We start from the raw sequence: 24,112 nt of genomic DNA, 5'->3' as shown, positions 1-24,112 counted from the left end.
CACCTACTTGCAGTCGAAAAGCTATACTCCCGCTTTTGATTATGTTTGGTTGGATATTCAAACCTTTTCTTAACTGCTTTTTACAAACTTTGGTTGGACGTTCACACCTTCTTGTAGCCGAACACATCCACTCCTGCTTTTGATGATGTATGGTTGGGCATTCGCACCTTTTTTTTACCCATTTGTCAGGAATAATGGGTGGACATTCACACCTTCTTGCAGCTGAACACCTCCTCTCCCACTTATGATCATGTGCGCTTTGATTTTCGAAAATTTTCTTTCATGTTTTCTAGCAATTATTGATGGACATTTAGACCTTCTTGCAGCTGAACACCTCCGCTCCTGCTTTTGATCATACCTTGTCAGGCATTCGCACCATGTCTTACCCGCTTTTTACAAACTTTAGTCGAACATTTACACCTTTTTGCAGCCGAACACCACCTCTCTCGCTTTTGATGATGTATGGTCCGGCATTCTTTCCTTTTCTAACACATTTTTCAGCAATTATGGTCGGACATTCACACCTACTCAGAGCCGAACACCTCCGCTCCCGCATTTGATGGTGTATAGTCGGGCATTCTCACCCTTTCGCATCAGCTTTTTGCAAATTATGATCTGACATTCACACCTGCTTTTGATAATGTATGGTTGGGCATTCGCACCTTTTTTTACCCATTTTTCAGGAATTATGGGTGGACATTCACACCTTCTTGCAGCTGAACACATCCTCTCCTTCTTATGATCATGTGCGGATGATATTCGAAAATTTTCTTTCATGTTTTAAAGCAATTATTGATGGACACTCAGACCTTCTTGCAGCTGAACCACTCTGCTCCCGCTTTTGATGGTGTATAGTCGGGCTTTCGAGCCTTTCCTTCCCGGTTTTTACAAATTATGGTTGGACATTCAGACCTTCTTGCAGCCGAACACCTCCGCTCCCTCTTTTGATCATACATTGTCGGGCATTCGAACCTTTTCTTACCAGCTTTTTACAAACCATGGTTGAACTTTCACACCTTCTTGTAGCCGAACAACTCCGCTCCCGCTATTGATTGTGTACAGTCAGGTATTTTAACCTTTTCTTACCCGCTTTTTACCAACTATGGTCAGACATTCACACCGTCTTACAGCGGAACACCTCCGCTCCCGCTTTTGATGGTGTATAGTCAGGCATTTGAACGTTTTCTTAACCGCTTTTTACAAACTATGGTCGGACATTCAAACCTTCTTGTAGCCGAAAACCTCCGCTCCCTCTTTTGATCATACATTGTCGGGCATTCGCACCTTTTCTTACCCGTTTTTTACAAACCATGGTCGGACTGTCACACATTCTTGTAGCCAAACACATCCGCTCCCGCTATTGATTGTGACAGTCGGGTATTTTAACCTTTTCTTACCCGTTTTTTACCAACTATGGTCGGACATTCACACCTTCTTACAGCGGAACACCTCCGCTCCCTCTTTTGATGGTGTATGTTTGGGCATTCGAACCTTTTCTTACCCGCTTTTTACAAACTATGCTCGGACATTCAAACCTTCTTGTAGCCGAACACATCCACTCCTGCTTTTGATGATGTATGGTTGGGCATTCAAACCTACTTGTTGCCCACTTTTCATTAGTTTTGGGTGGACATTCACACCTTGTCACAGCCAAACACCTCCGCTCCCTGTTTTGATCATGTATGGTTGGACATTCGCACCTTTTTTTCACCCGCTTTTTGCCAACTATGGTCGGCTTTTCACAGCTTCATCTCCACCATACTTGTATGGTGGGATATTCACACCCAGTTGCATCCGAAGACCTTTTGTTGATATTTAGTCGGTCATTCGCAGCTTACCCGCTTTTGGCAAACTATGGCCTTCATGCAGCCAAACACCTCTGATCTCGCTTTTGATGATGTAAGGTTGGGCATTCAGACCTTGCTTCACCTGCTTTTCACCAAATATAGTCGGACATTCACACCTTCTTGCAGCCGAACACTTCCGCTCCACCTTTTAGTGTTCTATCACACCTTTTTTTTCACCGCATTTTATAGATTATGGTTGGAAATTCTCAACCACTCTCATCCGAAGACCTCTCCTCCCGCTTTTGTTAATATATTTGAACTTTAGTCGGACATTCACACCTTCTTGCAGCTGAACCACCTCCGCTCCCTGTTTTGATCATGTATGGTCTGGCAATACTACCTTTTCTTACCCGTTTGTTAGTAATTATGGCTGGACATTCACACCTACTTGCAGCCGAAAACCACCTCTCCCGCTTTTGATGATGTATGGACCGGCATTCTTACCTTTTCTAACACATTTTTCAGCAATTATGGTCGGAGATTCACACTTACTCACAGCCGAACAACTCCGCTCCCGCATTTGATGGTGTATAGTCGGGTATTCTCACCCTTTCTCATCAGCTTTTTGCAAATTATGATCTGACATTCACACCTGCTTTTGATAATGTATGGTTGGGCATTCGCACCTTTTCTTACCCATTTTTCAGTAATTATGGGTGGACATTCACACCTTCTTGCAGCTGAACACCTCCTCTCCCGCTATTGATTGTGTACAGTCGGGTATTTGAACCTTTTCTTACCCGCTTTTTTACCAAATATGGTCGGACATTCACACCGTCTTACAGCGGAACACCTCTGCTCCCGCTTTTGATGGTGTATAGTCAGGCGCTTGAACCTTTTCTTACCCGCTTTTTACAAACTATGGTCGGACATTCAAACCTTCTTGTAGCCGAAAACCTCCGCTCCCTCTTTTGATTATACATTGTTGGGCATTCGCACCTTATTTACAAACTATAGTCAGACATTCACACCTTGCAGCTGAGCCACCTAAGCTCCCTGTTTTGATAGTGTATGTTCGGGCATTCGAACCTATTCTTACCCCCTTTTTACAAACTATGCTCGGAGATTCACACCTACTCACAGCCGAACAACTCCGCTCCCGCATTTGATGATGTATTGTCCGGCATTCTAGTCTCTTCTAACACATTTTTCAGCAATTATGGTCGGACATTCACACCTACTCACAGCCAAACACTTCCGCTCCCGCATTTGATGGTGTATAGCCGGGCATTCTCACCCTTTCTCATCAGCTTTTTGCAAATTATGATCTGACATTCACACCTACTTGCAGTCGAACAGCTCTTTTCCCGCTTTTGATTATGTTTGGTTGGATATTCGAACCTTTTCTTAACTGCTTTTTACAAACTTTGGTTGGACGTTTACACCTTCTTGCAGCCGAACACATCCACTTCCACTTTTGATGGTATATATTCGGGCATTCGAACCTTTTCTTACCCGCTTTTTACAATCCGTGGTCGGACTTTCACACCTTCTTGTAACCAAACAACTCCGCTCCCGCTATTGATTGTGTACAGTCGGGTATTTTAACCTTTTCTTACCCGCTTTTTACCAACTATGGTCGGACATTTACACCTTCTTACAGCGGAACACCTCCGCTCCCTCTTTTGATGGTCTATGTTCGGGCATTCGAACCATTTCTTACCCGCTTTTTACAAACTATGGTCGGACATTCAAACCTTCTTGTAGCCGAACACATCCACTCCTGCTTTTGATGATGTATGGTTTGGCATTTTCACCTTTTCTTACCCATTTTTCAGTAATTATGGGTGGACATTCACACCTTCTTGCAGCTGAACAACTCCTCTCCCGCTTATGATCATGTGCGGTTTGATATTCGAAAATTTTCTTTCATGTTTTAAAGCAATTATTGATGGACATTCAAATCTTCTTGTAGCCGAACACATCCACTCCTGCTTTTGATGATGTATGGTTTTGCATTCGCACCCTTTTTTTACCCATTTTTCAGGAATTTTGGGTGGACATTCAGACCTTCTTGCAGCCGAAAACCTCCGCTCCCTCTTTTGATCATACATTGTCGGGCATTCGCACCTTATCTTACCCGCTTTTTACAAACTATAGTCAGACATTCACACCTTGCAGCTGAACCACCTCCGCTCCCTGTTTTGATCATGTATGGTCTGGCAATACTACCTTTTCTTACCCGTTTGTGAGTAATTAATCCCAAAATATTGAGCATAAAATAAGTCTTTATGCTGATGATGTATTACTTTTCCTTCAGAACTCACAGACGTCTCTCAGTCACACGATCACACTCATAAATAAATTCTCAGCACTTTCTGACTACTCTATCAACTGGTCTAAGACCACAGTTCTGCCCATTAACTGTAGGGTCCATAATATACCTGCGATCACTTTACAGTCAGGAAATATTAGATATTTAGGCATAAACATTTCCTCCAGGCTCTCAGAGCTAACAAAGCTAAATTATTTGCAATTATTAAAGACAGTAGAGGACGATCTCTCGTTGGAAGTCCTTACCTATATCACTTATGGGGAGAGTTACATCCATTAAAATGATGATACTACCAAAAGTTAACTATTTGTTCTCAATGATCCCCATAAAACCATCTGCTACTTGGTTTAAGTCACTAGATTCATGCATCTCCAAATTTCTGTGGAAAAACAAACCACCACGTATTAGTTTAAAAACCCTACAGAAGACCAAGGACAGTGGTGGATTAGATTTACCTCATTTTCAGCACTATTCCTTAGACAATAGGTTACAATATATATCAAAATGGTTTAAACCTTGTTGTTGTCACAGTTCCCAGAGACGTTGTAATCGTTGAGGATTCTATATTCACCCCCTCATTAGAGGCACGTAATGCAGATTGATGACACTGAATCTTCTTCTCTGTTCATTGCTGGCATCATTCCCAGCATCGTAAGTGTTCGTGGCATTGTTAGCCTCTTCTTCTGGATCTTGATATCGAGAATCCTTTTGTATTTCTGGTTTGTCAGTCCTCTGTCTTCGTTCACCGGAGTCTTTGTCTTTTTGTCCTTGAGTTTGGTGATTTTTTCTTCTTTTGATGCCTTGACACAATGTGACAGGTGATACCACGTGGGAGATCCTGTAACTTGGACTGCTGTCCCTGTGCTGTGAAATGGCTGTGCTGCTCAAATGGTCTCTCCTTCATCATGGTTACATGCTGCCATTCCGACATCTCGCCATTCCGACATGGGTCTCCAATTGTCGGAATGGCGACACTTAATTTTTTATCAAACGTCCCACCATTCCGACACTTTTTTCCTCCTATGGTCGGAATGGCGGTATGTTTTTTGTTTTTTTTAACATACCGCCATTCCGACAGTTCCTTTTAATAGCCTATTTTTTACCCAAAACATTTTGCACTAATGATATGCCGGCGCAAATACGCCCTAAAGTTTGGCGCACAAGCTTTGCACATGCAGAGGCCACAGCCTCGCAAACAAACTTTAATAATCTATTATCAAAATCCCCTGAATTTCAAATATAAAAATACAGATATTAATGTAACTCTGGCGAGACTGAAACTGATTAAGCAGAAATACAGTGTCAGTGAGCTGTCACAGCAGCCAGCTGGAGCGGAGCTCTCCACAGAGCCCATGCGTCTTTTGCACGCTGTCATCATATGCAAAAGTAATAATTGCAATTACAGATATCACGGCTACTGCACAGGACACAGTTGCGAGCACTCTGCCTTGCCTTGCCAATAGGAGAAGAGAGAAATGACAGCATAGAACGTATAAAACACAACAAAATTCAGTAAAAACGTTTATTCATGTTATTCACGTGATTTATGAGTACTCACTCCAATTTTGGGAAGCGCGGATGGGCTTTGCGCATTTGGCACAAACACACAGCCGCAACGGTTGTAGCTTTATACAGCCTGTTGATATCTTAAGGACCTAACTGGTCACACCTGGGAGTAAATGTCATGTAGAGATTGTTTTTACATGACATTACAGCTGAACATATAGCTTTCATCCACAAACCAACGTGGGAGAGCCCGAAGACGCATGTGCCAGTCGCACATAGGCATGCGTAAAACCAATTTTGACCACTTCATACTGTTTATTTGCTTTCTTTTAGTTAACTTTCGTTTCTTTTGGATTCTTGTGCGTGTTATGGAGCCGTTTTGGTCCATGTTTGTAAGCCTTTTTTTCCTGGATTAAATTTTCGGAAGTTGAAACAAGTGGCATTGGAGTGTGTGATTGAAAACCACCGCGGACTGCTTCTCCTCCTCCAGTTGCCGAGACTTTGTGTTTTTAATAACGCTTGTCTATAAACATGTGTTAAACATATAAATTGCATGAACAGAAAGAAGGGACTCACCTGTTGAGTAACACACATTTCCTTATACGGAAAGCCTTGTCGGAATGGTGGGACATTTGAACGTCAGAATAGCGGGATGTCGCAATGGTGGGATGTCGGAATGGTGGGACGTTTGCATGTCGGAATGGTGGTATGTCGGAATGGTGGTATGTCGGAATGGTGGGATGTCGGAATAGCGGGATGTCGGAATGGCGAAATTTTGGAATGGGTGTTGCCACCCCCTTCATCATATACACAGTTATTTATACATCACCTTCCACCATGAAGCGTTGTCCCTTTTTGTTTCTCTCTTTGTTCTTAAAATGCTGTTATGCATGTCTAAACCAATCCATTAAATTAGATCATTTTGGCAGTAAAGCGATCTACAATGTGCTTGGTCGCAAAGCTGCTCATCTGTGGTAAACAGCTCTTCAGAAAGGCATTCTTCAATTGATTTCACTAATTCTATGTAATAATTTTGTGATTTCCTACAAAACTACACTTCTTCTCCCATCTGTCTGAGTATTTAATATTGTCTGGGTCCCGTTAAAACATGTATTTTTCCCATCTAATTCCTTGTTTGCTTTAAAACAAGTATTCCCCATTTTCTATCCCTTCAGTAGCCAACCAGTTTGTATGGAGTACACTGGAGCAACTTGACTGATCAGTAAAACACTGCTTTTGTTGTCACCGCAAGGCTTCCCCCGTCGGTTGTTTCACTGAGACACTACTGAGTAACTATAACTCAACACAGTTTATACACATAACATTCCTATACATACTAACAAACAAACAAACAATTATTTATCGCAATTTTCTCATCTCTGTTTGAACGTACACCCAGGTAAATATTCCTGTAGTCTTCTCATACCGACTATGGACCCATTCATTGTTTAACTTCACTGTTTTGCAAATCCTAATTGAATATTACACATTGACATTGAACTTTACTTGATAAGAAGGTCTTCATTGCATTCAGCAGCCTATATGTGAGCATCTATGTGTAAGCTGTTCTTCTTTGCATTTATCAGCAGCAAGCAATTCTTCATTGCACATGCATATGAAAATAGTAAAACAATTCCAATGTGTTAGCGAAACCTTCTATATCAGGAGTGTCCATCATGATGCTGGGAATAGAACCTCTTCCCCAGAATAGTTCAACTTTCATTACTCAACTGATCATAACTCCGCAATGAGCACATTTCAAAGTATCATTCCTCTACATATATTCAAAAATCTATGTGTAAATGTTTAATATTTCTTATATTTGTTGATGTCATTCTGTGTGCATGTGGCCTAAACCCAATCTCTGTGTGGCAATTTTAATTTAAACAAGTTGAACTCTGCCTCTGATCATTTAAAAAAGGTGTGCACCAGGTGTGGCTTTCGGCAGAACTGTCTTCTTTACTTTTTTTCCCCCTTGTCCTGTTCAGCATTATGTCAGAAGAATTGTAGTCTGAATACCTTTGATGCCAAACAGATTTGTTTTGCCAAGGGAAGTTTTATAAATGTAAAGCTCCCCTTGATGCCCATTTATTTATTTCTGTTTACAATATATGACATGAACTGAACTGAACCGGACCGGGGGACAAGGAAAGAAGAAGAGGAAAGAAGAGGAAACAGAACAAAAATAGAAACAAAAACCAGACAACCAGCTGCTACACCTGTAAAAAACAAAACAGACAACAATCCATGGCCTATGAGGGGAATCCAGCCTTAGCGCCACCAGGAGCACCTGAAAGCAGACAAGCAGAGAAAAAACAAACACACAAACAAACAAAAACAAGCACAAGAAGCGGCAATCGCATATAACACAGCTGTGGATATAGATGACCTGAGACGACATGATAATACATCAACTGCTTAGTGACCATGCTACTGGACTAATGAATGTGTGTGTGTGTGTGTGAGAACATGCAACACCCATGGCACAGGACCTACATGATAACCGTGCTTAGTTATGAGTGTATAAGCGTACAGGGCCACAATCCACAGCCCCCCCCCAAGTAATCAGAAGCAGGCAGAGAGGGCCACAAGACCCAGGCCACCAGCAGCCCCCACAGAGCACAGAACCCAGGCAGCCCACCGCAGGGGCAACCACGCATCCACCCAGAAGACTGCAGAGGAAGCCCCCGGAAAGAGCCCCCATAAGCATAGGGCAGAGGCACTCCGGGAACCAGGGGTAACAGCCCACCGACCCCACCAGGCCCCAGCTGCCCAGACATGGGCCGTGCACTGGACCTGGGCCCCAGGAGCCCGAGCGCCCCCAAACCCCCCGGCAGAGGCCCCACCCAATACCCAGGAGGGCCAAGCGCCCCAGACAGCAACAAAGTGGGTCAGCGCCTGCCCCAGCGCCCCTGGCCAAGTGCCCTGGGAGTCAAGACGTGCCCACAGGTGGGTGAAGTCGCGAGCAGTGGGGAGAGGCAACGCTGATGCCCCATCGGGAGAAACACAGGCAGGCCAGGCGACAGCAAGTCCCAGATCCAGGCCCAATCATTACCACACACACTTTCACGTCCCATACATCCACACATCCACACATCCTACCTCCCTCGACTCTGCTGGGGTGTAGTGCAGCGGGCACACCAGGAGGCCAGCAACCACCCAGCCACCACAGACCCCGAACCAGCAGAACAATTAATTAATCCTCCTGGCCCCTCCTGCCCCGAGCAGACACCAGGAAGCAGGGGTGTGCGAAGAAGACCCCTCCCCTCACCCTTCTGGCTCTTCAATATTTTCTAATAGTGAGCAATTAAAATTGAGGGGCAGCCAAACTTGTAGAACTGGGAGCGCGGCACTCTGGGCAGCCTACATATCCAAAGAGCCCCGCCCACCAGATGCCACTCAGTGTAACCACCCCCCAAGACCTAATGTGTGTGTGTGAGTGTGTTTGATAAGTAGTAATGTCTAAGGTGAAATTAAAACAGGGGCAGGGAACTGCAGAGTGCAACCAAAGGGGACCACCTACGTGGCCCCATCCACTACACCCCACCGAACAGACACGCCCCCAAAACCCTTCATGTGTGAGTGTGTGCTGTGTACAGGAGCCAGAAGGGAGAGGGGTATGGGGATATATACCGGGGGAGCTACTCTCCCCCAGAGAGGGCAGCCAGGGACTGGCTGCAATAGGCATCCCCGCTACCTGGGAGCCAACAATGGGCAGGAGGGCCTGATATCCACCAGGCTCGGGGCCTGCAGCGACCATATTCCGGGAGCTACTGTACCCCCAGAAGGTACCCATCCCGCCCCACCCCACTCAACCCAACCCCACCCAGGAGGACCTCTACAAAAAACAAACAAACAACATAAAAAAACAAACAAACAAACCACCCGGTCACACCAGTCGCAGCAGCCCAGGCCTGAGACCCACCATCACCCAGCAACCCACCACCACCACTATGTGATAAAACTAAGCAGAGGGGACCAGAGAGAATGAAATCCAGCCAATTGATGTTTTGAGGAGGCAGACATTGTTTCCATGCTAATATAATCTAAAAGAAAATTTCTAAACTGGTTAATACACAGATTGTTCTTCGCTTTCCAGTTCATGAGAATAGTTTTCTTTGCGATACATAACACTGTGACAACCATGTGTGCTGAGTTAATTTCCATGTTGATGTTGTCTAAGTCACCCAGTATGCACAGTGTGGGGCATGCAGGGATGCTACACTTTAGCCATGTTGATAGGTCCTCACAGACTTCAAGCCAGAACTTCTGGACAGGCGCAGAAAACCACAAAGCGTGTGCATAATCATCAGGTGTGTTATCTGTGCAATGTGAGCAGATGTTTGAGTGTGTTAGACCCATCCTGAACATCCTTTGTCCTGTATAGTGTGTTCTATGAAGGATTTTGTATTGTATGAGCTGTAAATTAGGATTTTGAGTCTTTATGAAGGTGTTCAAACATATTTGTGGTTAGAAGCTATGACCAGAACTGATGGATAAATCTGCCTCCCATTTTGAGGATGGAAGAGACATTGTGTCATCTATCTTAGACAATAATTTATATATTTTTGATAGTAGTTTTGGGGTACAGATGCGTAGAAATTCTGCTACCCTAGTCGGGGGTTGTAAGTCTGGTTGGTGGAGGATATATCCATCCATCCATCCATCATCTGCCGCTTATCTGGGGGTCGGGTCGCGGGGGCAGGAGCTTGAGCAGAGAAACCCAGACGTCTCTGTCCCCGGCCACTTCCTCCAGCTCTTCCGGGGGGACCCCGAGGCGTTCCCAGGCCAGCCGAGAGACATAGTCTCTCCAACGTGTCCTGGGTCTCCCCCGGGGTCTCCTCCCAGTGGGACGTGCCCGGAACACCTCCCCAGGGAGGCGCCCAGGGGGCATCCTAACCAGATGCCCGAGCCACCTCATCTGACTCCTCTCAATGCGGAGGAGCAGCGGTTCTACTCCGAGCCCCTCCTGGATGACTGAGCTTCTCACCCTATCTCTAAGGGAGAGCCCAGACACCCTGCGGAGGAAACCCATTTCGGCCGCTTGTATTCGCGATCTTGTTCTTTCGGTCACTACCCACAACTCGTGACCATAGGTGAGGATGGGAACGTAGATTGACCAGTAAGTAGAGAGCTTCGCCTTCTGGCTCAGCTCCCTCTTCACAACGACGGGTCGGTGCAGAGCCTGCAACACTGCAGGCGCCGCACCGATCCGCCCGTCAATCTCCCGCTCCATTCGTCCGTCACTCGTGAACAAGACCCCGAGATACTTGAACTCCTCCTCTTGGGGAAGGATCTCATTCCCGACCCGGAGAGAGCATTCCACCCTTTTCCGGCTGAGAACCATAGTCTCGGATTTGGAGGTGCTGATTCTCATCCCAGCCGCTTCACACTCGGCTGCGAATCACTCCAGTGAGAGCTGAAGGTCACGGCCTGACGACGCTAACAGAACCACATCATCTGCAAAAAAGCAGAGACCCGATTCTGAGGTCGCCAAATGGGACACCCTCAACGCCCTGGCTCCGCCTAGAAATTCTGTCCATAAAAGTTAGGAACAGAATCGGTGACAAAGGGCAGCCCAATGCGGACCAAACTCTGGCACCGGTCATACAGAGACCGAACGGCCCCTATCAAGGGGTCCGGCACTCCATATTCCCGGAGCACCCCCCACAGGACTCCACGAGGGACACGGTCGAACGCTTTCTCCAAGTCCACAAAACACATGTAGACTGGTTGGGCGAACTCCCATGCACCCTCCAGGATCCTGCCGAGGGTATAGAGCTGGTCCACTGTTCCACGGCCAGGACGAAAGCCACACTGCATCTCCTGAATCCGAGGCTCGATTATCCGACGGATCCTCCTCTCCAATACCCCCGAATAGACCTTACCAGGGAGGCTGAGGAGTGTGATACCCCTATAGTTGGAACACACCCTCCGGTCCCCCTTTTTAAAGAGGGGGACCACCACCCCAATCTGCCAGTCCAGAGGCACTGTCCCCGATGTCCACGCAATACTGCAGAGGCGTGTCAGCCAAGACAGCCCTACAACATCCAGAGCCTTGAGAAACTCAGGACGGACCTCATCCACCCCCGGGGCCTTGCCACCGAGGAGCTTTTTAACCACCTCGGCAACCTCAGCCCCAGAAATGGGAGGCCCCGTCTCCGAGCTCTCCGACTCTGCCTCATCCGAGCACGTGTTGGTAGGATTGAGGAGTTCCTCGAAGTACTCCCCCCACCGACTCACAACATCCCTAGTTGAGGTCAGCAAAGCCCCGTCCCCACTGTAAACAGTGTTGACTGTGAGCCGCTTCCCCACCCCTGAGATGCCGGATGGTGGACCAGAATCTTTTCGAGGCCGTCCGGAAATCGTTCTCCATGGTCTCACCGAACTCCTCCCAGGCCCGAGTTTTTGACTCAGCAACCGCCGAAGCCGTGGCCCGTCTGGCCCGTCGGTACCTATCAGCTTCTTCCAGGGTCCCACTGGCCAAAAAGGCCCGATAGGACTCCTTCTTCAGCTTGACGGCTTCCCTCACCACTGGTGTCCACCAGCAGGTTCGAGGGTTGCCGCCACGACAGGCACCGACCACCTTACGGCCACAACTCCGACCAGCTGCCTCGGCAATGGAGTCACGGAACATGGCCCATTCGGACTCAATGTCCCCCACCTCAAATATGGTTGAAGCTCTGCCGGAGGTGGGAGTTAAAGCTCCTTCTGACGGGGGATTCTGACAAACGCTCCCAGCAGACCCTCACAATACGTTTGGGCCTGCCAGGTCTGATCGGCATCCTCCCCCACCAGGTGATCAGTTGACAGCTCCGCCCCTCTCTTCACCCGAGTGTCCAGGACATACGGCCGCAAGTCCGATGATACAACCACAAAGTCGATCATCGAACTGCGGCCAAGGGTGTCCTGGTGCCAAGTGCACATATGGACACCCTTATGCCTGAACATGGTGTTCGTTATGGACAGTCTATGACTGGCACAGAAGTCCAACAACATAACACCACTCTGATTCAGATCGGGGGGCCCCCCGATCCTCCCAATCACACCCCTCCAGGTCTCACTGTCATTGCCCACGTGAGCATTGAAGTCCCCCAGCAGAATGAGGGAGTCTCCGGTAGGAGCATTCTCCAGTGCCTCCCCCAGAGACTCCAAAAAGGGTAGGTACTCTGAACTGCTGTTTGGCGCATAGGCACAAACAGCAGGCTACCCTCTCGTTCACTGGGGTAAACCCCAATGTACTGGCACACAGCCGGGGGGCAATAAGTATGCCCACACCTGCTCTGCGCCTCTCACCACGGGCAACTCTAGAGTGGAAGAGAGTCCAACCCCTCTCAAGAGTACTGGTTCCAGATCCCAAGCCGTGCGTCGAGGTGAGTCCGACTATATCAAACGGTCTGATGAAGTTTCAACAATAAACAACAAACTTTGTATTATGAGAAAGAACCAGACTCATTCTTCAGGAATCCGAAAATAAGCTCTATTTTACGAGTTATGCACAAATTCGGATTCTCCTATAAAACGAATTCCTTAACTCAAACCAAGTTAAGACTGCTTTGTCCTTCATATTTATTCATGTCTAATCAAGTTTCAATGATAAACAACGTTGTACTTTGTAGAATGAGAAAGAACTTCAGCAATAAGCATCTCTCGACAAATGACGAAATACAGATTTTGCTATAAAATTAATTGCTATCAGCCTGACTTAAAACTGTTTGTGTTCCTTATTTATCCACTTCAAATCAAGTTTCAACAATTAAAAAAAATTTGTAGTTTGAGAAAGAACAACTTAATCTTGAGCAATCAGTATAAAAAGAGGGTAAGCAAAGGTGCGAATGTCAAACCATACATGATCAAAACAGGGAGCGGAGGTGTTTGGCTGAGACAAGGTGTGAATGTCCACCCATAATTAATGAAAAGCGGGCAACAAGTAGGTTCGAATGCCCAACCATACATCATCAAAAGCAGGAGTGGATATGTTCGGCTACAAGAAGGTTTGAACGTCTGACCATAGTTTGTAAAAAGCGGGTAAGAAAAGGTTCGAATGCCCGAACATACACCATCAAAGGAGGGAGCGGAGGTGTTCCGCTGTAAGAAGGTGTGAATGTCCGACCATAGTTGGTAAAAAACGGGTAAGAAAAGGTTAAAATACCCGACTGTACACAATCAGTAGCGGGTGCAGAGTTGTTCGGCTACTAAAAGGTGTGAAAGTCCGACCATGGTTTGTAAAAAGCGGGTAAGAAAAGGTGCGAATGCCCGAAAATGTATGATCAAAAGAGGGAGCGGAGGTGTTCGGCTGCAAGAAGGTGTGAATGTACACCCATAATTACTGAAAAATGGGTAAGAAAAGGTGCGAATGCCCAACTATACATAATCAAAAGCAGGAGTGGATGTGTTCGGCTCCAAGAAGGGTTGAATGTCTGACCATAGTTTGTAAAAAGCAGGTAAGAAAAGGTTTGACTGCCCGAACATACACCATCAAAAGAGGGAACGGAGGTGTTCCGCTGTAAGAAGGTGTGAATGTCCAAACATAGTTGGTAAAAAGCGGGTAAGAAAAGGTTAAAATACCCGACTGTACACAATCAATAGCGGGAGCGGAGTTGTTCGGCTACTAAAAGATGTGAAAGTCCGACTATGGTTTGTAAAAAGCGGGTAAGAAAAGGTGCTAATGCCCGACAATGGTGGTCATATTTGAGTTTAAGTTTTTTGAAACACAGCCTCATTCCTCAATTATATTCATATTAGTATAAACAGAACCAACATTGATCAATGAGTTTAACCTCAGTGAAACCCAGCCTCATTCCTCAATTATATTCATATTCATATAAACAGAACCAACATTGATCACAAAGCTGAACCTCAGTGAAACCCAGCCTCATTCATCAATTATATTCATATTAATAGAAACAGAAAAAACAATGACAACAAAGCTGAACCTCATTGAAACCCAGCCTCATTCATCAGTTATCTTCATATTAATATAAACAGAACCAACATTGATCACAAAGCTTTACCTCAGTGAAACCCAGCCTCATTCATCAATTATATTTATATTAACATAAATAGAACCAACATTGATCAATGAGTTTAACCTCAGTGAAACCCAGCCTCATTCCTCAATTATATTCATATTCATATAAACAGAAGCAACATTGATCACAAAGCTGAACCTCAGTGAAACCCAGCCTCATTCATCAATTATATTCATATTAATATAAACAGAACCAACATTGATCAATGAGTTTAACCTCATTGAAACCCAGCCTCATTCCTCAATTAAATTCATATTAATATAAACAGAACCAACATTGATCACAAAGCTGAACCTCAGTGAAAGCAGCATCATTCATCAATTATATTCATATTAATAGAAACAGAAAAAACAATGACAACAAAGCTGAACCTCATTGAAACCCAGCCTCATTCATCAGTTATCTTCATATTAATATAAACAGAACCAACATTGATCACAAAGCTTTACCTCAGTGAAACCCAGCCTCATTCATTAATTATATTCATATTAACATAAATAGAACCAACATTGATCAATGAGTTTAACCTCAGTGAAACCCAGCCTCATTCATCAATCATATTCATATTAATATAAAAAGAACCAACATTGATAAATAAGTTTAAGTTTTTTGAAACACAGCCTCATTCCTCAATTATATTCATATTAGTATAACGAGAACCAACATTGATCAATGAGTTTAACCTCAGTGAAACCCAGCCTCATTCATCAATCATATTCATATTAATATAAAAAGAACCAACATTGATAAATAAGTTTAAGTTTTTTGAAACACAGCCTCATTCCTCAATTATATTCATATTAGTATAAAGAGAACCAACATTGATCAATGAGTTTAACCTCAGTGAAACCCAGCCTCATTCCTCAATTATATTCATATTCATATAAACAGCACCAATATTGATCACAAAGCTGAACCTCAGTGAAACCCAGCCTCATTCATCAATTATATTCATATTAATAGAAACAGAACCAACATTGATCAATGAGTTTAACCTCATTGAAACCCAGCCTCATTCCTCAATTATATTCATATTAATATAAACAGAACCAACATTGATCAATGAGTTTAACCTCAGTGAAACCCAGCCTCATTCCTCAATTATATTCATATTCATATAAACAGAACCAACATTGATCACAAAGCTGAACCTCAGTGAAACCCAGCCTCATTCATCAATTATATTCATATTAATATAAACAGAACCAACATTGATCAATGAGTTTAACCTAGTTGAAACCCAGCCTCATTCCTCAATTATATTCATATTAATATAAACAGAACCAACATTGATCAGAAAGCTGAACCTCAGTGAAAGCAGCATCATTCATCAATTATATTCATATTCATATAAACAGAACCAACATTGACCACAAAGCTGAACCTCATTGAAACCCAGCCTCATTCATCAATTATATTCATATTAATATAAACAGAATCACCATTGATCACAAAGCTTAAACTCAGTGAAACCCAGCCTCATTCATCAATTATATTCATATTAATATAAACAGAACCAACATTGATCAATGAGTTTAACCTCAGTGAAACCCAGACTCCATCCCATTGGGCATTATACTGCGACAGTTCTGCCCACTATTACCGACCTGGGACCCGACCCAGCACTGGTTGGTTCCATCATCACTGTACTGCCAGCGGGCATGTCACTTGACCGCTGCAATTTACCCCATACCAGGTGCTCGGTCAGCGGCTCCAGCGCAATAGCTCTTTTCGTCTTAACAGTACCTACTTTGTCTGGCAGATCCTCAGTGTACTTCTCCATCCCAGCCAACAGGCTAAACAGCTTTCTCTCAGGGATGCTCCCATCTGTAGGAGTGGAGGAGCCCCCAGTCTGCTCACTCTGTTTTGACTTCAACTGGTGAACCAAGCAGTGCAGGATATTACTGCCCAAAATGATGTCATCACTCTGGCCATCAACTACCAGAGTCGGGACGATCATTCTGCAGCCGTATATCCCCACCTATAGCTCACACATACCAGATGGAACCGTTTTGGAACCACTGACTACATCAGTGGGGTCCAAAACGTTTCCTTTCAGTACATTACATTCACACAGTCGTGGGATTACCGTGGAGCTCAATGTACAGACCATTGAACCACTGTCTATCATGGCTCTCACCGGTAGTTTACCACCCAACATAACAGTCTCATAAAACAGGTCATCATGTGATTTTAATCTCTGAGTGTATTGGAGAACCGGTCTACGTCCCAGGTCTCTCTCCTCACATACACTCCTGTAGACCGACTCCAAATCATGGTCATTCTCAGTACACACAGGGGGCTCGTTCTCTGGCCACACATTTTCCCCCTCTGAACGTAGGCCATCTAGTTTCCTTTCAGCCGAGCTGCTGCGCTTGTGCCCGTCTGGCTGCTGGGTGGGGCTCCGGGACAGGCCACACGCGTATGGTCAGGTGAGTAGCAGGCGGAACACAACCGGTTCACCCTGCAATGGTAGTGTGTCGTGTGTTCCCCATCACCACAGATGACACAGGGAACCACGGTTCTCCTCCTCGGCGCCGGACTCTGGCAAGCCTGAGATCCCACTCCTCCCCACATCTCACTTCTACGAGGCCGCTGGTCCAGCACCTGCTCCAACATGCTCACGATGCGGTCGAGCCGGTCTGAGTCAGCAGAGCGTCCTACTTCAGGCGGCTGCACCGAAACCACAGCCTGTTATACCTGCTGCACGCATGATTTCACTTCCTGCTGCTGCTGATGTGTGGGTGCTGGGGTGAGCATTCTGACTCGAGGCACCCGTGCACTGTCCCCACAGTGCTCCACAAGTCGCTCATGCACCTCTGTGACAGACCACTGGGACAGGGGTTTACATTTGAAAATCAGTGAGAGTTCTGGGTCAGGGCAGTGTCTAACGAACATGGCCGTCAAGACACGGGGCAAACCCTCGAATGACTTACTCTGTCTCTTAAGACAGTCCTCTGTTACGTCCATTGCTCTGTTTAGTCGTAGCCAGTAATCAAAGGGATCCTCACCCTCCTTCGGTAATGTGGCATACAAAATCAGCCAGAGGCATTCCAGAAGAAACTGTGTCGCTGAAGTGCTGCTTCAGAATCTCAAAGATGGGTTCTGGGCCTCCAGACAGGGATACTTGCGGCCTACTACGAACACCCACTCTAACGACATCCCGTGCCCTCCCACTGAGCTTATTCAGCACCTCCTCAGCCTGTTCAGCAGCTGGAACCCCCTTCTTCTTCAGGTACACCATCATCATTTCCTCCCACTCCTGAAACAGTGTGTCCATCACGACCATCGCCTTTAAACCCAACAGGCTCTTTAGCCTCAGATCTTATCACTACATTTAATAATGATGGATCTATAACAGTGTTACCAGCAGGACCCACAGAGCTATTCCCCAGCCCATTACCCAAACGAGACTCCAGGCATGCAGCGATGGTCTCACCTATGGAGAGGCCAATCTGCGTGGCCACACCAGCCAGGTAATTGCTCGATGCTTCCCCCCCTGGCGGAACTGGCGCTTGCCATCCGTCATGCTTCAAGTCCCCAGAAGCACCATCAGCCCCTCCCAGGTTCCTGACACTGAATCCTGGAGTAGATGCCCCTGGAGAGAGCAAGAATGTAGCTCTGCCCCTGCCGACCCAAGGAAGTGGGGTAGATGTCACTGAACCCCTCCCTCTTCCAAAAAACATGTTATTGTCCATCATGTACACACAATACAGTACCTTCAAATATACACAGTCAATGATCAATAAAATAAACTTTTTTTTTTTTTTTTTAAATATTCACACTAAGTCAAACGACTCTGAATATATCAACAATGTTCATTATCAACCTGGACTGCCTAACCATACAGTCATCAGTAGGATACACCACCATTAAAAAGTCGAAGCTGCTGGAGATCGCTGCATCCAGAATGACACACACTCCTCAAAGCCGCCGCGAACTGCAGCGCACCACTCTGTCCCCACGTGGTGTAATGTGTGACTACACCTGACGCAGACAGTTGACGTAGACTTGACCAATGAACATGGGACTCCGTTCCCGCCACCGATTGTCTAGCAGTCTTTGATCTCGCCGCAGCGCGCTCAACTGCGCGGCCTGGCTCTGCCCGCAGCAACAGCTCAAAGGAATAGACGGACCCGACGACCCAACTCGACGAAGAAAGAAGCTAAACGGGTCACGGCACCAGTGTAACCATGCCAGCCCTTGGTACTGGCAGGTTCAGTTCTCTTTAATGATAACCTGCGTTGTGTTTTGTTAGCAATTGAGACTTGTTGGTTTCGCCTGCACCGGCCGTTTATTCTCTCCTGTATAACACACGCGAGAATGCTGGTCAGGCACGGTTAACTCACACAAGCTCGGGCGCATCCGTCGCAATACTGACATATACACAATGAACAAAATACACATTTACCTGTATAACACAAGCGAGAATGCTGGTCAGACACGGTTAACTCACAGAAGCTGCAGAGGAATGGAAATACTTAATAAAGGTAAGTAGCCAACATACCACACACAACAACAATAAACGCAAGTGGAATGACAACCATTACATGAACCAAAGTTTTAAAAAAGCAGTTAAGAAAAGAGCTGTCCGGGAGCGGAGTTGTTCGGCTGTGAGTAGGTGTGAATCTCCGACCATAATTGCTGAAAAATGTGTTAGAAAAGGTAAGAATGCCGGTCCATACATGATCAAAACAGGGAGCGGAGGTGGTTCAGCTGAAAGAAGGTGTGAATGTCCGACTAAAGTTCAAATATATTAACAAAAGCGGGAGGAGAGGTCTTCGGATGAGAGTGGTTGAGAATTTCCAACCATAATCTATAAAATGCGGTGAAAAAAAAGGTGTGATAAAACACTAAAAGGTGGAGCGGAAGTGTTCGGATGCAAGAAGGTGTGAATGTCCGACTATATTTGGTGAAAAGCAGGTGAAGCAAGGTCTGAATGCCCAACCTTACATCATCAAAAGCGAGATCAGAGGTGTTTGGCTGCAAGAAGGCCATAGTTTGCCAAAAGCGGGTAAGGTGCAAATGACCGACTAAATATCAACCAAAGTGGGGGCGGAGGTCAAGTAGGTGTGAATATCCCACCATACAACTATGGTGGAGAGGAAGCTGTGAATGGCCGACCATAGTTTGCAAAAAGCGGGTGGGAAAAGGTGTGAATGTCCAACCATACATGATCAAAACAGGGAGCGGAGGTGTTTGGCTGCGACAAGGTGTGAATGTCCACCCATAATTAATGAAAAGCGGGCAATTATTAGGTTGGAATGCCCAACCATACATCATCAAAAGCAGGAGTGGATGTATTCGGCTACAAGAAGGTTTGAATGTCCGGGCATAGTTTGTAAAAGGCGGGTAAGAAAAGGTTTGAATGGCCGAACATAGACCATCAAAAGAGGGAGCGGAGGTGTTCCGCTGTAAGAAGGTGTGAATGTCCGACCATAGTTGGTAAAAAGCGGGTAAGAAAAGGTTAAAATACCCGACTGTACACAATGAATAGCGGGAGCGGAGTTGATTGGCTACAAGAAGGTGTGAAAGTCCAACCATGGTTTGTAAAAAGCGGGTAAAAAAAAGGTGCGAATGCCCAACCATACATCATCAAAAGCAGGAGTGGATGTGTTCGGCTACAAGAAGGTGTGACAACAAACCAAAGTTTGTAAAAAGCAATTAAGAAAAGGTTCGAATATCCAACCAAACATAATCAAAAGCGGGAGCGGAGGTGTTCGGCTGCAAGAAGGTGTGAACGTCCAACCAAAGTTTGTAAAAAGCAGTTAAGAAAAGGTTTGAATATCCAACAAAACATAATCAAAAGCGGGAGAAGAGCTGTTCGACTGCAAGTAGGTGTGAATGTCCAGCCATAATTACTCACAAACGGTTAAGAAAAGGTAGTATTTGCAGACCATACATGATCAAAACAGGGAGCGGAGGTGGTTCAGCTGCAAGGTGTGAATGTCTGACTATAGTTTGTAAAAAGCGGATAAGACAAGGTGCGAATGCCCGACAATGTATGATCAAAAGCGGGAGCGGAGGTGTTCAGCTGCAAGAAGGTGTGAATGTCCACCCATAATTAATGAAAAGCGGGCAACAAGTAGGTTCGAATGCCCAACCATATATCATCAAAAGCAGGAGTGGATGTGTTCGGCTACAAGAAGGTTTGAATGTCCGAGCATAGTTTGTAAAAGGCGGGTAAGAAAAGGTTTGAATGCCCGAACATACACCATCAAAAGAGGGAGCGGAGGTGTTCCGCTGTAAGTAGGTGTGAATGTCCGACCATGGTTTTTAAAAAGCGGGTAAGAAAAGGTGCGAATGCCCGACAATATATGATCAAAAGAGGCAGCGGAGGTTTTCGGCGTCAAGAAGGTCTGAATGTCCAACCACAATTTGTAAAAACCGAATGCCCGACTATACACCATCAAAAGCGGGAGCGGAGGAGTTCAGCTGCAAGAAGGTCTGAATGTCCATCAATAATTGCTTGAAAACATGAAAGAAAATTTTCGAATATCAATCCGCACATGATCATAAGCGGGAGTGGATGTGTTCGGCTACAAGAAGGTTTGAATGTCCGACCATAGTTTGTAAAAAGCGGGTAAGAAAAGGTTCGAATGCCAAAATATACACTATCAAAAGCGGGAGCGGAGGTGCTCCGCTGTAAGACGGTCTGAATGTCCATCAATAATTGCTAGAAAACATGAAAGAAAATGTTCGAATATCAAACCGCACATGATCATAAGGTGTTCAGCTGCAAGAAGGTGTGAATGTCCACCCATAATTCCTGAAAAATGGGTAATAAAAGGTGCAAATGCCCAACCATACATCATCAAAAGCAGGAGTGGAGGTGTTCGGCTACAAGAAGGTGTGAATGTCCAGCCATAATTACTCACAAACGGTTAAGAAAAGGTAGTATTGGCAGACCATACATGATCAAAACAGGGAGCGGAGGTGGTTCAGCTGCAAGAATGTGTGAATGTCCGACTAAAGTTTAAATATATTAACAAAAGCGGGAGGAGAGGTCTTCGGATGAGAGTGGTTGAGAATTTCCAACCATAATCTATAAAATGCGGTGAAAAAAAGGTGTGATAGAACACTAAAAGGTGGAGTGGAAAGTGTTCGGCTGCAGGAAGGTGTGAATGTCCGACTATATTTGGTGAAAAGCAGGTGAAGCAAGGTCTGAATGCCCAACCTTACATCATCAAAAGCGAGATCAGAGGTGTTTGGCTGCAAGAAGGCCATAGTTTGTCAAAAGCGGGTAAGGTGCAAATGACCGACTAAATATCAACAAAAGTGGGGGTGGAGGTCTTCGGATATAAGTGGGTGTGCATATCCCACCATATAAGTATGGTGTAGAGGAAGCTGTGAATGGCCGACCATAGTTTGCAAAAAGCGGGTGAGAAAAGGTGCGAATGTCCAACCATAATTAATGAAAAGCGGGCAACAAGTAGGTTCGAATGCCCAACCATACATCATCAAAAGCAGGAGTGAATGTGTTTGGCTACAAGAAGGTTTGAATGTCCGAGCATAGTTTGTAAAAAGCGGGTAAGAAAAGGTTCGAATGCCCGAACACACACCATCAAAAGAGGGAGCGGAGGTGTTCCGCTGTAAGAAGGTGTGAATGTCCGACCTAGTTGGGAAAAAGCGAGTAAGAAAAGGTTAAAATACACGACTTTACACAATCAATAGCGGGAGCGGATGTGTTCGGCTACAAGAAGGTGTGAAAGTCCAACCATGGTTTGTAAAAAGCGGGTAAGAAAAGGTGTGAATGCCTAACAATGTATGATCAAAAGAGGGAGCGGAGGTTTTCAGCTGCAAGAAGGTCTGAATGTCCAACCATAATTTGTAAAAACCGGGGAAGAAAAGGCTCGAAAGCCAGACTATACATCATCAAAAGCGGGAGCAGAGGAGTTCAGCTGCAAGAAGGTCTGAATGTCCATCAATAATTGCTAGAAAACATGAAAGAAAATTTTCGAATATCAAACCGCACATGATCATAAGCGAGAGTGGATGTGTTCGGCTACAAGAAGGTTTGAATGTCCAACCATAGTTTGTAAAAAGCGGGTAAGAAAAGGTTCAAATGCCCGAACATACACCATCAAAAGAGGGAGCGGAGGTGTTCCGCTGTAAGACGGTGTGAAGTTCCAACCATAGTTGGTAAAAAGCGGGTAAGAAAAGGTTAAAATACCCGACTGTACACAATCAATAGCGGGAGCGGAGTTGTTCGGCTACAAGAAGGTGTGAACGTCCAACCAAAGTTTGTAAAAAGCGGGTAGGAAAAGGTTTGAATATCCAACCAAACATAATCAAAAGCGGGAGCGGAGGTGTTCGGCTGCCAGAAGGTGTGAACGTCCAACCAAAGTTTGTAAAAAGCAGTTAAGAAAAGGTTTGAATATCCAACAAAACATAATCAAAAGCGGGAGAAGAGCTGTTCGACTGCAAGTAGGTGTGAATGTCCAGCCATAATTACTCACAAACGGTTAAGAAAAGGTAGTATTGGCAGACCATACATGATCAAAACAGGGAGCGGAGGTGGTTCAGCTGCAAGGTGTGAATGTCTGACTATAGTTTGTAAAAAGCGGGTAAGACAAGGTGCGAATGCCCGACAATGTATGATCAAAAGAGGGAGCGGAGGTGTTCAGCTGCAAGAAGGTGTGAATGTCCACCCATAATTAATGAAAAGCGGGCAACAAGTAGGTTCGAATGCCCAACCATATATCATCAAAAGCAGGAGTGGATGTGTTCGGCTACAAGAAGGTTTGAATGTCCGAGCATAGTTTGTAAAAGGCGGGTAAGAAAAGGTTTGAATGCCCGAACATACACCATCAAAAGAGGGAGCGGAGGTGTTCCGCTGTAAGTAGGTGTGAATGTCCGACCGTGGTTTTTAAAAAGCGGGTAAGAAAAGGTGCGAATGCCCGACAATGTATGATCAAAAGAGGGAGCGGAGGTTTTCGGCGTCAAGAAGGTCTGAATGTCCGACCATAGTTTGTAAAAAGCGGGTAAGAAAAGGTTCAAATTTGTAAAAACCGAAAGCCCGACTATACACTATCAAAAGCGGGAGCGGAGGAGTTCAGCTGCAAGAAGTTCTGAATGTCCATCAATAATTGCTTGAAAACATGAAAGAAAATTTTCGAATATCAATCCGCACATGATCATAAGCGGGAGTGGATGTGTTTAGCTACAAGAAGGTTTGAATGTCCGACCATAGTTTGTAAAAAGCGGGTAAGAAAAAGTTCGAATGCCAAAATATACACTATCAAAAGCGGGAGCGGAGGTGCTCCGCTGTAAGACGGTCTGAATGTCCATCAATAATTGCTAGAAAACATGAAAGAAAATGTTTGAATATCAAACCGCACATGATCATAAGCGGGAGAGAAGGTGTTCGACTACAAGTAGGTGTGAATGTCAGATCATAATTTGTAAAAAGCGGGTAAGAAAAGGTAAGAATGCCCAACCACAAATTATCA

This window comes from Leuresthes tenuis, unplaced genomic scaffold (assembly GCF_036924035.1).
Source record: "Leuresthes tenuis unplaced genomic scaffold, fLeuTen1.0.hap1 SCAF_15, whole genome shotgun sequence".
NCBI lineage: Eukaryota > Metazoa > Chordata > Actinopteri > Atheriniformes > Atherinopsidae > Leuresthes > Leuresthes tenuis.
The sequence above is the reverse complement of the archived record's forward strand: the minus strand, read 5'-3'. Positions refer to the sequence as shown.